Raw genomic sequence first — 13,735 nt, forward strand, 5'->3', positions numbered from 1 at the left:
GATGGGCATGAGGAGGAGGAAAGATGCATTTTTAGCGTGAAGTTTATAGGGCTTGGCAGCCCTGAGCACCGCCGCAGGCCCCCTCCTCACCTTGCAGAAATGCTGCTGAGTGGAAAAGAGGCGTTGTACACCTGGACATCCCTCCCTCCCCAGGCTGGGCAGGCAGGAGGGGCTACAGGGCAGCAGACGGGATGTGCTGCCATGATGCTCATGTCACATTTGGAGCCACCCGACCCCCCAGGGGCTCCGGCTGTGCAGAGCATTAGAGCATTTTCACTTCAACAGGCACTCTCCAAAATGCTTATTGCAGAAGCGACCGTCCTTATGTCATGTCCGATTAGGGCTTTGAAGATAAAAATAAAGAACATTATTATTTTATTTCTTAGTTTCTCAAATGCAGAGAAAATCACGGGGTTTTCAGCTTACTCACCTAGGGGTTGCCAGTTGTTTCCTCTAGAAGACACACCAGCTAACAGCTGTATTAATCACATCTGCTGTGAGCAAAAAAAGCACTTCAGGATTTATCATGCCAGCATTTAGAGGTGCAAAGACACAGAGGTCCTCAGGAAACCACAAAGGCAGTTACTTGTTCCTGATTTTTACTCATTTCTCTGGCGCTATGAATGCTTAATGCCAGGGTGAGTTTTACTGCAGTGCATGAAAGCTAATGAAAAGCTATATACACTGGTGCATTAGGAAATCAAGCTTTCCCTTGTGCACTGTGGATCTCTCTCTGGCCCAGAGCAGCTCGAATACCTTCCTGAACCGCAGAGAGATGCAGAATGGACCAAGGTAGCCTTAATGTATGTGCAGCCTGACAGGCTCAGTCCTCCTTAGAGATGTTTTGTGCCTAGCCCAGTACATGCACGTCCATCCCTGCCCAGGTTCCAAAACATCCCTGTGAGGCTCATCCATTCACTCCCCTCACCAATCTGTCACTTGATATACCCATCAGTGACTCATTAGCAGAGTGCAACCATTATTTCGTAACCATTAAGCTCACAGACATGGAGTTTATTTTATAGCAGTAACAACTTGTTCAGAGATGCAGAATTAGCAAAACTAGGCTTAAAACACCATCTTCTCCTCCCACATCCTTCTGCCAGGAGGGGAGCAGGACCCCAGCTCCTCAGCAAGCCCTGGACAATACAGATAAAAACTCTCACACTGACTAGCTCTACAGACATCCCCCGGGCTTCCTCTGACCCTCACTGCAAGGGGAGAGCACAGATCTGAAGGTTTTTGAGTTACAAAGGAGCAGGCTGGCTCAGAGAGAGCAGAGGATGGTTCACAGCTGCGGTGGTGGGTCAGACTCTCAACATTGCTGTTTCCTGCGTGAGAGTGACATGTAGCTGTTACACTTACCGCACACTGGTGCCGACACCGAAGGAGGAAAACGAAACACAAAACCTCACAGGACTCCCTCCTGGTTCTGCATCATCTTCACACCCTTTCTTGCCACTGCGGACTCTGCTCTTGCAGCGGACTCCGCAGTAAAGACTAGCAGCCAGTCATCCTGCCCTCCCTAAACGTACACAAAAGCCTTTGCAGAACCAGAATTGTAAGGCCACAATATAAAATCCATTGCTCTTTGATTTCTGACCAACTTTATACTGTCATTCCCAGTACCTTAATTCTGATTACTCTCAGCCTATCGCAGCAATGAGAAACTTGGACTTGGGTTTTCTTTACCTGTTCTATTTCTGCTTTCAACAGCCACAAGAGTGAAAAAGTTTATTCCTCCAGAAGCCACAGGTTCTCACACATCTCTTTACATCCCCTGGTTACTTTTCATAAGATTGCACAACAAATTTTTTGTCGTATACACAAAAGAATTCATAGGAGTATTCAACCAAAAAAAGTATTACTCTCTAAAGCTGTTTTCATGTGCAGAGTCCTCAAAACCAAATGGCTCTGTTTTGCATGCCATGCAAAATTTTTACATGAGGGCTGTGAGGAAGAGCAGAAGATAATCTTATCTTAAAATTCTTTGTCTTCCCCCCAACTAATTAAATATGCAGCAGAGCTCTGTCTTGGTTCCTAGACGAGATAAACAAGCAACACTGGATGGGCTCGTGGCTCATGAAATTCTAAGTGAGCCAGGAAATACTCCTCCATGCAACTGTGTATTCTACAGCAGTACAATTTAACACAGCAAGAGCAATGAATTGCTTTGAAATGTCTCACTTACCTGCAGACTCCCAGCCCAATAACCTGTCCCTCCTCTACAGGGTCCCCAGGAAGCAGCACTCCCATGGCTTCTGTTCTCTCCAAGAGGCGAGTCACATCCTCCCCATATCAGCAAATTGGCTACCCTAAGGAAAGTCAAATGCAAATCCCAAGAAACTACAAGCTCCTTAACTATTTCTCATCATGGCCAAGTCAAATCAAGGGAACAGTCACAACATCTTACAGCAAAACCAGACTCGGAGGGTTTGATAAAGAGCTCTGAAAACAAGCACCGGTATGAGTCTCTATCCATTTCAGGACACTCAGATTAATTTTTTTTATAATCGCACGTGTAACCAATAAAACAAGGCATTTACTAAAAGAGAGCAGTGACAATGAAGGAGTTTCTCCCATCTCTCTGTATTAAACTTCAGCTTTGCTTTAAATAAAAAATTAAATCAGGATTCCTCTATCCAGTTACTGAAAGGTCCTGCATTTTCTACCAGTATTGTCCCTATTCCTCTGAATTTGATAGCGTCACTACCTTTTGAAAAATTTTGCCTAGCAACCATAAATAAGCACTAAGCCATACTACTAAAAAGAAAAAGTCAAACCCACAAACTTCCCTGACTCTGGTAAATATTGCCTAATTTACACCATGTGAGCCTTTTGACATCAGTCTCTTAACAGGGAAAGGTCACTGATGTAACACACATGGCATTTTCTACAACAGGAGCAGCCAGTTCCCCCAGGTGAAAAAGATCTGAGCCGTTCTCTGTGTCTGCCACTAACACAAAATTCAGCAGGATTTGGCCCTGAGTGTGTCCAATCTGAGCAGAAGTACCTGACATTGCAAGGGTAAGGATCTCTAAACGATCCTTATCGAAGAAGATTCATCTTCTCTGCCGTTAAGCACATTCAGCTTTAAGAGAGTTAAACCCCAATTAACAGCCTGGATGTTTTGCTGCTTAAACTGTGTTCACCCCTGGAACAGCATCAGAACCCACTCCTACCTCTCCTGATGGAAATGCCAACAAACAAGGGACATTGCTGTAGCCAAGAGGGCCCATAAGCCAATCTTGCTTTGTTCCCTTCCATGAGCTCCAGGTTTTTAGCTAAGATGAAATATAATATTTGTTGGACACAGCACTGCAGTTGTGAATTGTCTTAACAAGAGTCAAATTCAGTGGAACTTGCGAGCTGGACCTAGAGTTGCTAACCTCTGCAAACAAATATTAAAACGGGATGTGGGCTGGGTCTGACGTGCCCTTGGTACAAAGTGCAGGGTTTATAACAGCTGGTGTCAGAAGGACAAAGCTCACGGCAGCGAAACAAAAGTTAGTCATTGCGCTGGCGAAGCCCCAGTATGACCTTCCCCAGAGTTTGGGATGATCATACAGAGGCAATGAAATGACATGTTACCTCCAGCACAGGGTGACTTGGCACATGCAGCAGCCACCTACGATTGGGCTGAAACGTGGGGTGGCTGCCTAAGTCCACCTTCATCACGGAGGAGCAGCCAGGTGTAAGCAGCAAAGATCCCAGGACCAACAGGAAATCCTCCAAGGTGTTCAGGGTGTTGTGATGAAATTGCAGCCTTTACAACCAAGGAAATGAATGCAGTGATGAGCTTTGCACTAGGCCACTGATTTATGGAATAATGCACAATTGGACCATAGAGCAAAAATGTGCAAAACCCTGAAAGGTAAACAAACCCACCAGAATCCTAACAATTTACATTTTGACCCAGGGTTTGGAGAACCATTTAATTTATACTTCTTCCACACCTGTTTCCCCAGCTGAGCCTGAGGAACACACTGACAAGGAGAGACTCATTGTTCACTTGTCACTTAATGACTTCCTTTCCTGAGAAAAATGGTATTGTCTTCAAAAACAGATGCATTTAGAAATTTTTCAGTCCATTAGTCAATAGTTTAGGGAAAAAGAAACCTAATTTAAAAAGATTGAACAATTCTTTGTGGAAATGTCTTTTCTCCACACTTGTTTTAATATAAGGATGACATATTTTTTTCAGCTCCTGTGGAGAAGTCATGTACCATCGATCAGTCCGATAAACCTGACAAGATTGTTAGAAGCCCTTGCATTGTGGGGTCAAATTTCCCCTTTTAGTGACTGGCTGAATATGTATGCAATCAATACAGGAGCAAATGTATCCCGGTTAACACAGGGGGAGGCACTGCCCTGGGGACAGTTTGTCCCGGCAATGTGTACCACAGTAGTCCATAATAGGGCCGGGTGCCTCCTCAAATCTATGAATTGTGTCTTGACAATCCCTCTAAAGAGACCATAAAACCCTTCCAAACCCTCCTGAGTGAGACACAGCCTACCTGTAGGATGAGGTTTACTCCCAGCAGCTTTTATGTGACCAAAGGGACCATCAAGGAAATGCATCTCCTAAAAGATGCGCAGTCCCCCAGGTGCAGTATGGAGAGGGCAGCAGAGTGAAAATCTGTCACACGGGGCTTTGCATCGTGGTCCTGGGGCTTTGGTGAAGCAGTGTTGTCTTTGTGCCTTGTTCAAACCACCAGCTACACCTGCCTGCCCTCTAAGGGACTGGCTCATGCATGTTGCTGTAGGGCTTAGACTTGGGCTGGTGACTCCTCTGCTCCTTGTTCTCACAGTGCCTTGCACAAGGGAGTCCCAGGCAGTTACTGGTGCTCCTACGTAGTGTGGTAAAGAAATAGTGAGGTGGAGGGAAATGAGAGACTCATCCTGAGAAGATACGTGATGATGGGGGGGGGGGGGGGGGGGGGGGGCAGGAGCTACAGAAAAAGAAATTACATCCTACATAAACAGGACTTCAACAATAACACAAAACTGTCCTGCATTTTCTGGACTGTGTACGTCATGGAAATGCATACACCAAGCCATTGCAATGAGCTGTCTTACTGAAAGAGGAATTTATTCAAGAATAGAGCTTACCACAGATACATGACATATTTCCAGTGTCATTAAGCGGGCAGCTCTTATTTGCTTAGACTTTAGTAAAATGTCTCTCACAAGTGCAAATACTATGCTTGGACAACTGGAGATTCATAAAAAAAAAAAGGTAAGTTGGAGAAGGAAGCGGCTAAAGTGGGGATGGTGTCACAATGTTCACACAGAGGTTGGTGAGAAGACTGTCTAGGAAAATTGGATGACCTCCAAGGCTTGTGTTGTAGAAATGGGACAAAGAGCACACAATGCAAATTCTCTCTGGGGCCAAGGATGAGGATTTCTGGCCAGATTTGTTCAATTTAGGGTGACTCCAGACTGCCAAGTGGATGCTTCCATAGAAAAAACAGATGAAATTTTAGGGTGTACAAGCAAAATCGTGCCAGTAGAGAGAAAACAGTTTTAGTATCCTCAGGTAAGACATCTGGAATAGCCTGCACTGCTTTGGTTACTCAGGAAGAAAAGGAAAACAGGAAGAAATTAGAGGAATGTGTCTTCTTCTTGGCTACTAAATTACAAATGGAGAGGGATCATGGTAGATATCTCTCAGAAACTCAGTGACAGAGAAGAAGGGCAGTTAAGCAGGATAAAACAGAGCACTGATACCTGAACAAAGGGTATAAGCCGCTCATGATGGATGCCGAGGGCTGCAACTTTCCTGGTGCTGTTCCTAGTACATTCCAGCAAAAAGGGCAGGGGCTGCCTCCATCCTCACGTTAGCGAATGAAGCACGTGTGGAGACACACACAGCCAGGCCACGCAGCTCACCAGCCTCCTGCAGCGCTGCCGGCTTGGTTTGACTTTGGGCCATACCTGCACAGTCATTAGTGTTTACAAAACAAGCTTCCAGGGAAGCAAAATTACACAGAGAGGAAATAATAAGCACCAATGTAATCAGATGTGAGAGGGAGGTCATTTCATTACCTGAACCAGGCCTCACTGTTCACCATTTCCCCGGCAAGAGCTGGTAAATGCAGGTTAATGAATCTTAGCACTCCGGACGAGTGGGAGGAGTGCCAGCTCAGTGGTACCACATGCTAAGCAGCACCAGGGAATCCAATCTTCAGCTAAAAGTAAACTCCAAAAGGTAAAATATAAACTCATCCATGGCAGCACTGCAGTGAGATGGGAGAGGGGCTTTGCCCACTGCTGGTTTGGTCTTACAGAGTAACCCAGGCTGTGGGAACACTGTGGCTCCCATCTGGCCCAGAGGAGCAAATTGAGCTCTAAACATCCCAGGAATAACAGGGGATCTGCCACATGGTCTGCACACACTAGTGATCGGTGCAAGGGCCGGAGCTGGCTCTGCAGGGAAAGCCTTCCAGGACCAACAGTATCAGCTGGAGACTTCCCAGACTGTCCTGACAGTCAAATATCATCCTGGGCCTGGTCATGACACAAGGAAGATGTCAACAGAGAAAGAGGCAACAGCATCAACATGGAAAAACACAGTAACAGGACCTTTGCCTAATTCTGTTGCATCCTCGTCTCATCAACACAGTTGCCCATTAGCTACTGTGGCCATTTCTCCCTTTAGAAAACCAGGGAAACAGCAAATACACCATTCACCGTACACAATTATTAAAAAAAACCCTAACCCAACCACTATAAAAAAAACAATGAAAGTAGAGATAAAGAATGAGGGAAAGCAGAGTCCCTATGAGCTGAGGAATGCTTCAAATACTCGCAAATAACAAAACTATAGTTATGGGGTGAATAATGTGGAGTCTGGAGCTGATAAGGCAGCCTGATTAGCACAGGATGGAGCTGGAGGAGGGAGCCTTGTGCAGGCAGGATGGCTCTGCTCTGGTGAGTCTTGTAAAGTTTCAAGGGCCATCTCTCCAGTGAATAACCGTTGTTTCATTATCCACAAGGTGCATATGAAAGTTGACACCCCTGCCTATGCTAAAGAAGATTAACAAGATCATGCTAATTACATCATCCCATGAAGCACCTTACTCCTCCCCATACATGTGCTATGTAGGTATGTGGGTCAGCCCAAGAGATAGACACAAGGAAAGTGTGTATAAATTGAGGGGGGTGCAAGGAGTGAAAGGTAGAAAGGAAAAGAGAGCAAGGAATAGATAGAAGAAAATAGAAGATGTGAAGATGATGGATGCATCCCTGATGAACTCAGACAGGACCAACACAGGACCTCAAACCGGTCATGTCTATTTCTCTACTCTCTATCTCTCTTCTTTTCTTTTTAGCCTGTTTTCCTTTATTACCATGAAGTAACACAAGGCATATTATATCACTTCATTATATACTTAGCCAATTATCATGTGTCCAATTAGTACATTGTGGGAAATAAATAAATCTCTGACCTTGAGACTTGTCGCACCATTGTCCACGCCGTCACAGAGTTACAAATCTAAGTCACTTGCCTCCCTCATCTGAGTGGGACACGACAATATCTCAGAAGCAATGTGGCCCCCAAACTCCCCATGAAAACCCAGAACGTTTGGCAAGGCTCCTCTGGAAGGAGCTTAGACACTAACTGCCAACGTAAGAGGAAAAGCTATTCAGAGAGGAACACGCATGCCCTGACATTACAGGGAAATGCTGCCCTCATCCGTTTTCCAGTGACAGGTTTTATTTTCCTACCTACCATGTCTAAACCATTCATCATTTCCAGAACAAAAAGGTGACTCTGTTGTCGCAACCAACTCCAAAATCTGTGCTTGGACCTGTATTTGCACTGGAGCCATCAAGCATTGCTGTCTTCAGTGAGTGAAGTCAATATGGCTATGTTGCTGCAATGGAGTTTAAATGTAGAAATATCTTGATTCTCTGTATTGAAGATAGTGTCTTGGTCAAAAAGAAGAAAATGACTTATGCATTCTCTATAAAACTAAAGCCAACTGAAGAAAATATTAATCCCCAGTGCCAGGAGAGCAGGGTTAGTGAGAGGCAGCAGTGGGGCTCAGCAAGATCAGATCAAGCCCTGCTCCTGCAGCGATTTGCACGCTAGTGCACCGGGCAGTGATGTGGGGATCTGGATACCTGCAGCCCAGCCTGTTACAGAAAGCCACAGAGAACAAGGCTGGTATGCCTTTCATCCACACTGGTAAAAATCCAGCACACGCACACATGCACACAGAGTGAAGGCACCTTTCAAGCACCACCAGTAGCCCTCAGGAAGGTGAAGTGAAGGAGAAATTGAATGTTTGTTCATATTTCATAAAAGTATAAGCTTTGAAGTTGGGACATTCAGCCTAGTAGACGAAGTATAGCACTACCCAGTTCTGTATGGGTTTGGGGTGCAGAAGGAGCATCTGTTAGACATCTGTGAGACAATGCCATGGGACAGCCAAGGTCCTCAGAACACACTCTGGCTGACAAAAGCGCAGATCACAGTCCGTATCCGTTAGCATTTGCAGAGCTCCGGAGGACCACAGCTCTCAGAGCAGATGGAGATGCTTCTCTGTCAAGGCCTGTGTCTTTTAGTTCTTCTAATGAAGTTAGCTCTGCTGAAACTCCAAGAAAGGAGCTGGAAAGTCCAATTCTGCCGATTCACAGTTTACCGACATTTCTCCTTGCTTGTGCCTTTCCCCCTCAACTCCCATTCCTCCTTTTGATTCTGTTTTGTAAATCCTGGATTTAATCAAAGTCTGTGCTTCCAAAATTGAATGTACAGTTGCCCAGTGTCTTAATGCCTGGAGCATCAGCCCAGCACAAGCAGAGAGGCCTCATTTTATGGCACCAAACTGACTCTCTGGAGACTCGGGGCAGGGGGTTTACTCTCAGCCCCAGGGTTTGGATTACAGCTGCATGATTTCAGGTCTCCCACAGCAGCATGGTCAGCTCTCCCCCCGCCAAAGCCTGGAGCTGGCCACAAGCACCACGCAGCCACAAGCTTTGTCCAGCCTGGCAGCCAGGTGATGGGAACAAGACAGGATGGTGTCTGCCCCACGAACTCCACGCTGTAACCTCCAGGCTCTCATATCACTGTCCAAGGCGAGCAGGCTGGCCAGAGCTTGCCAGAAATGCTGATGGGAACATTTTTATTGGGTTTGTTGAAAAAAACTATCAAATCAATTCTATATCTAATTGACATCCAGTTTCCTAGATGAAAAACTTCAAAACAATCCTCCCAAACTGATTTTCATGGAAACATCAATCCCAGATGATCATTTCCAAGATCCCAGAAGCAGCAGTGCACTCAGTTCTGCCCAGCCTCAAACCCTCCAGCTGGACCTAGGATCTCTCCAGCGACTCACCCTCCTGCTAGCTTCCCCCAGGTCACCGGCTCTGGACCCTGGCTGATGCCTCAGCAATCAAAGCCTCTCTTTACAGCCTTTCTGCCTTCACTTGATCTGCCGTGTCACAGCCCAGTAGCTCTGAACAGGTGGAATATGGCAGATTCCGCTGATTATTTTAGCTTTTTTTCAAACAACCAACATTATTTCACAGTATTCTACATATTTCTAGATTTTCCCCTAAGCATTCCCCTTTCTCTGATAAACAGCTGAATCAAATACACCACTATATTACTCTTTCCCCCACTGCTGTCTGCCTTCCCAATCAGTCCTGTACCTATGTTTGCTCCTTTTGACTCTTACTTGGTGTTTGTTCATTTGTTTCCTCCTTTGCTTTCAAAGTACTTGAACAATGTTCAGCTAAGTAAAACTAAGCAGTAAAACTCCTGGTGGTCATTCGCTCAAGTTTGATTAATGACCAGAATGGGAGGTCAGAGCATCTCAGGGAGTTACAAAATGGGGTTGCGTACGCGTCCTGCCCCTTGCTGGAGAGCCTCCCATGCCTGACAGCCTGGCAGTGGCTCTTGGCCAAGGCTTGGCTCAGCGACTGAGTGTGCTTTACTGCAAAGTCAGTGACAGGAAGGGAAGAGCCCTGCATGCCTTTTTTTTTCCTTCTCTGCATCCACTTTAGGTGCTGGTGGTGAACGTTAGCTCTCTGATTTCAGGCAAACGCCACGATTCATCTTTAAAAGTGAATTATCTTTCTTTACCTTAGTTTTATTAACACTGATTGAGAACAGTTATCCTTCCTGGGAAGGGAAGCTGGTGTCATTGGTGCTTGCTGCTTGTTCCACATGGTGGAGCTCAGGCTGCCCCATAGCAAAGCTAGTCATGCTTTCCCTGCTTTTTGGTTAGAGTAAGAAGGTCTGCACCAGAAGAAGTTCTGCCTTCCTGATTGCTTGAAGAGAAATAATGAAAGTCTGGAACTCCATGGATTGTGCACTACAGGGAGATGTCCAGATGAAACTGCGTTCAGGCTCTGTTGAACATGAATCTGTTTACGTCTGGCAGAGCACGCACAAGAGAGAAAATTCAATAGGTTTCTCTTGGCAACAATCTGCAGTTCCTTGTAAATGAATTAAGGTTTGCAAATATGAATCACATACTTCAAGGTTTGCTATCCAGGACAGCTGTATGAGATCAAACCAAAGGGCCCGGACAGGCCAGTATCTTGACACCAGCCTGGCACAGACTCCCAGGGAAGAACGTAAGAGCAATAGAAGTATTAGAGACCCACTTTCGTAGTATTCTCAATGTCTCCTGAACCAGAGGTAGTGTCTTGCTGAGGTTTTGGGTTTTTTCCTTTCATTAGTTTTTCTGAATGATTTTGAAGCCATGCAACCATTAAATACCAACACCTTTTGGCAAGGAGCTCCACAGCTGGACTTAGCATTGGACAAAACATTCCTCCTTTCACTTTAAAGCTGCCACCTGGTGAGTTTGCATCTTTTCTCTGGCTCTACAATTATTAGAAAGAGTGAACAGCCATTCCTTAGTCCCCTTCATCACTCCTCACATGATTTCCAGATATGGCTATTAGCTCTGCTCTCCAGCCCTGATTTTTGCCAAGCAAAATCCTTGTTCCTGTTACTTGCTTGCATGAGCAGAGCCTATTCCAACACTCAGACTGTCTTTTGGCCCGTTCTCTGTACCTCTTCAATTCTGCTCTGCCTTTTGGGCAGAAGGAGCTGCACATCACAGTCAAGAGGCACATGCACATCCACCTCCACGCTGGCTCCGTGCTTCAGTACAGTGCAGTTTTACTCTTTCATAATGGACTAAGCTATCATGCACTGATAAATCAGTTCAATAAAGTTATCTCAAGACTTCTTGTGATTGTTTTCTTGAGGAAGAAAGCCTTCTTCTAGTAACTGTGGCTATGCTGTCAGTTGGCCTGACTTGGATGGAGGGGAGTCAGCCCAGATAAGGCTGCCATTTCCCACAGCATTTCCTTCAGTGGAAGATCCAGTTTACCCTGCTTCTCCATCTCCCCTTTCACCCTAGCTACTCACTTCCACATCACCTCCTCCCCTGCCTGGTTAGAGGCTGTCTGAGAGTCATCCAAATTCCGTGGCTCTACTCTTTAGGGGATTTACTAAGTGATTCTGTGACAAAAACTACCAGCACTGTTTATTTCTTTTGTTTGTTTGTTTGTTTGTTTGTTCGTTGTTTCTTTTTTCAAAAAATTCATTATACTGAAATCATTTAGAGTAAAGTTATTATTTCTTGCATAGCAATAAACTCAACCAGTTTGCTAACCAGGGACCGGGACCAGAACTGGAGGGGTGGTAGGAACAAGGACCTCTGAAATCAGACCTGGTCAAAAGGCTCAACATGAAACTGCAGCTGCAGTCAGCATGAGCTGATGAAACAGGTTAAGTTCACAGTGGAGGAAAATCTCTCATCACATGCAGTTCAGATCACACGTATTTCATTTTGCCCCAGCAGGGGTGCAGGGGATGACGGAGGACAAGGAGAACCGGAGCCAGGAGCTGGTCTTCTGCCTGTACATGCTCTGGACCAGACCAGAGGTTTGGTTGAAAAGTTTCAGTTAACCTGTATTTTTAGAGACAACACATCTACAAAAATTGATGAAAAACACTTACATGGGAACAATCACTTCTATATATAGACCTCTTTCCTCATTCCCTTCATCAAGTGCCATTTACCTACAGCCCATAGATTTCAGCTCATTTTTTCCCCTCCCCTCTACTGCCTACCCAAAAGGTTAATCTAAACAGAGGATCTGGATCTTCCCTGGGCCTCACTGGAGATTAGATATTGGTTCCCAGAATCCTGTTAATGGAGGACCAAACATTAACTTTTAAAAAATAACTAACTAGCATCATTACGGTAACATGGTTTTTTTCTTTAAAGGGTCCTGCCAGCATTTGCCTTATTTGCATCAGAGCGCTAAATTGGAAGAGATTTTCCTCATCCTTCAGACAGTTGTAACAACAATTTCCTCATTCCAAATCAAGAAATCAAAATGTCAACTTACCACTCACCTCCCTCCCACATCAGCTCAGATTGAGAAGATAATTATTTTAAATTTCAAGAGATGTTTGATAAACTTCAGTATTTTTCTTCTTCGGTACTTTGTAATCTGTATTTACCAACCTTCCAAAACACAGACCATTTAGACTAGGAAAACAACATCACCAAAATCACTGAAACCAGGTTCTTCCAGCAATGTAAAACCTTTTGCCCCAGTAATTTCTTTGGGGCCAGCAGACATTGAGTTGTTTTAAGCCCAGTTTCATTTTGACCATTTGGAGATTTTCTGCTGGATCAGGCTTGGTGGAGCATTCCCAACCCCTTCCAAAGGTGACTCACAGGAAATACATGATTTTGCCCTCAACAGATAGGCTGTGCAATCACCTCCTCACTCCTGAGCAGCGAGTCAGCTCTGCTCACACACCAGTACCTCTCAATTCTCATTCATTTCTCTCCAAACAGCCGTGCTACGACTGTGTGGCAGATGCCCCATCCCTCAGAGCCCGGTGCGGTGCCATGGTGCCCAGATCAAACACAGCCAGGGATCTGAAGCCAAACAGCAACACAAAGCCCTGCCACAGACCCACCAAATGATGGAAAATTAGATTTACAGCTGAAAGAAGGAAATAAAGCCTTCGGTTAAAAACATGCATGCTGCTTCTGAGTCTATGCTACTGCTTCTTACAAAAAAATAATTCACAAAAAGCCCACGCAGGCCCCGATTCCACGGGTGCTGGGCATGGAGCAGAAGACATGAGCAGACGCTGCTCTCTGCTGGTTAGCCCACAGCCACACAGCCCTGGTTGGAAAGTGTCCTGTTGCAAATAGTGGGATAGAAATGAAACTAAATTTTCTTTTTAATTGGACTTCACACTTACAAACAGTCTCTGCAATAGAAATAACTTTGAGGTCTTAAATTTGCTTTTATAAGCTTGGCCCCGAACTTAGTGCTTTACGTACATATAGACGTGTCAGTTGAAATACTTCTTTTTTAAATGTTTCCATGTTATACATGTGGCTTTTTGGAACTGCACACATCTGTGTTCTGTTTCCTGACTGCAAACGTACTTGCATTTTGAGCCCATCCAAAGTGAACGTCCTTCCTTTGCACTTCTACTTTTCTCTTTCCAAGAATTTTCCTTTCACTCTTGTTTAGCTAGATCCAAAGCAGAACCATTTTCTTTTTGCCTCAAAGCAAAAAAAAAAAACCAGGCGTTTCGACCACCTGCTCAGCACAGAGCATTCTCCCTTACCAGGAACGCTGCACTGGTTGGCACTGCTGATTTTTCAACCCGACAAACACCAGGTTGCTGGGCACCAGCCTGCCTGGGTGAGGAATAGGTGCAGGTGTG

This window comes from Tyto alba, unplaced genomic scaffold (genome assembly GCF_018691265.1).
Source record: "Tyto alba isolate M040663 unplaced genomic scaffold, T.alba_DEE_v4.0 Super-Scaffold_5, whole genome shotgun sequence".
Taxonomy (NCBI): domain Eukaryota; kingdom Metazoa; phylum Chordata; class Aves; order Strigiformes; family Tytonidae; genus Tyto; species Tyto alba.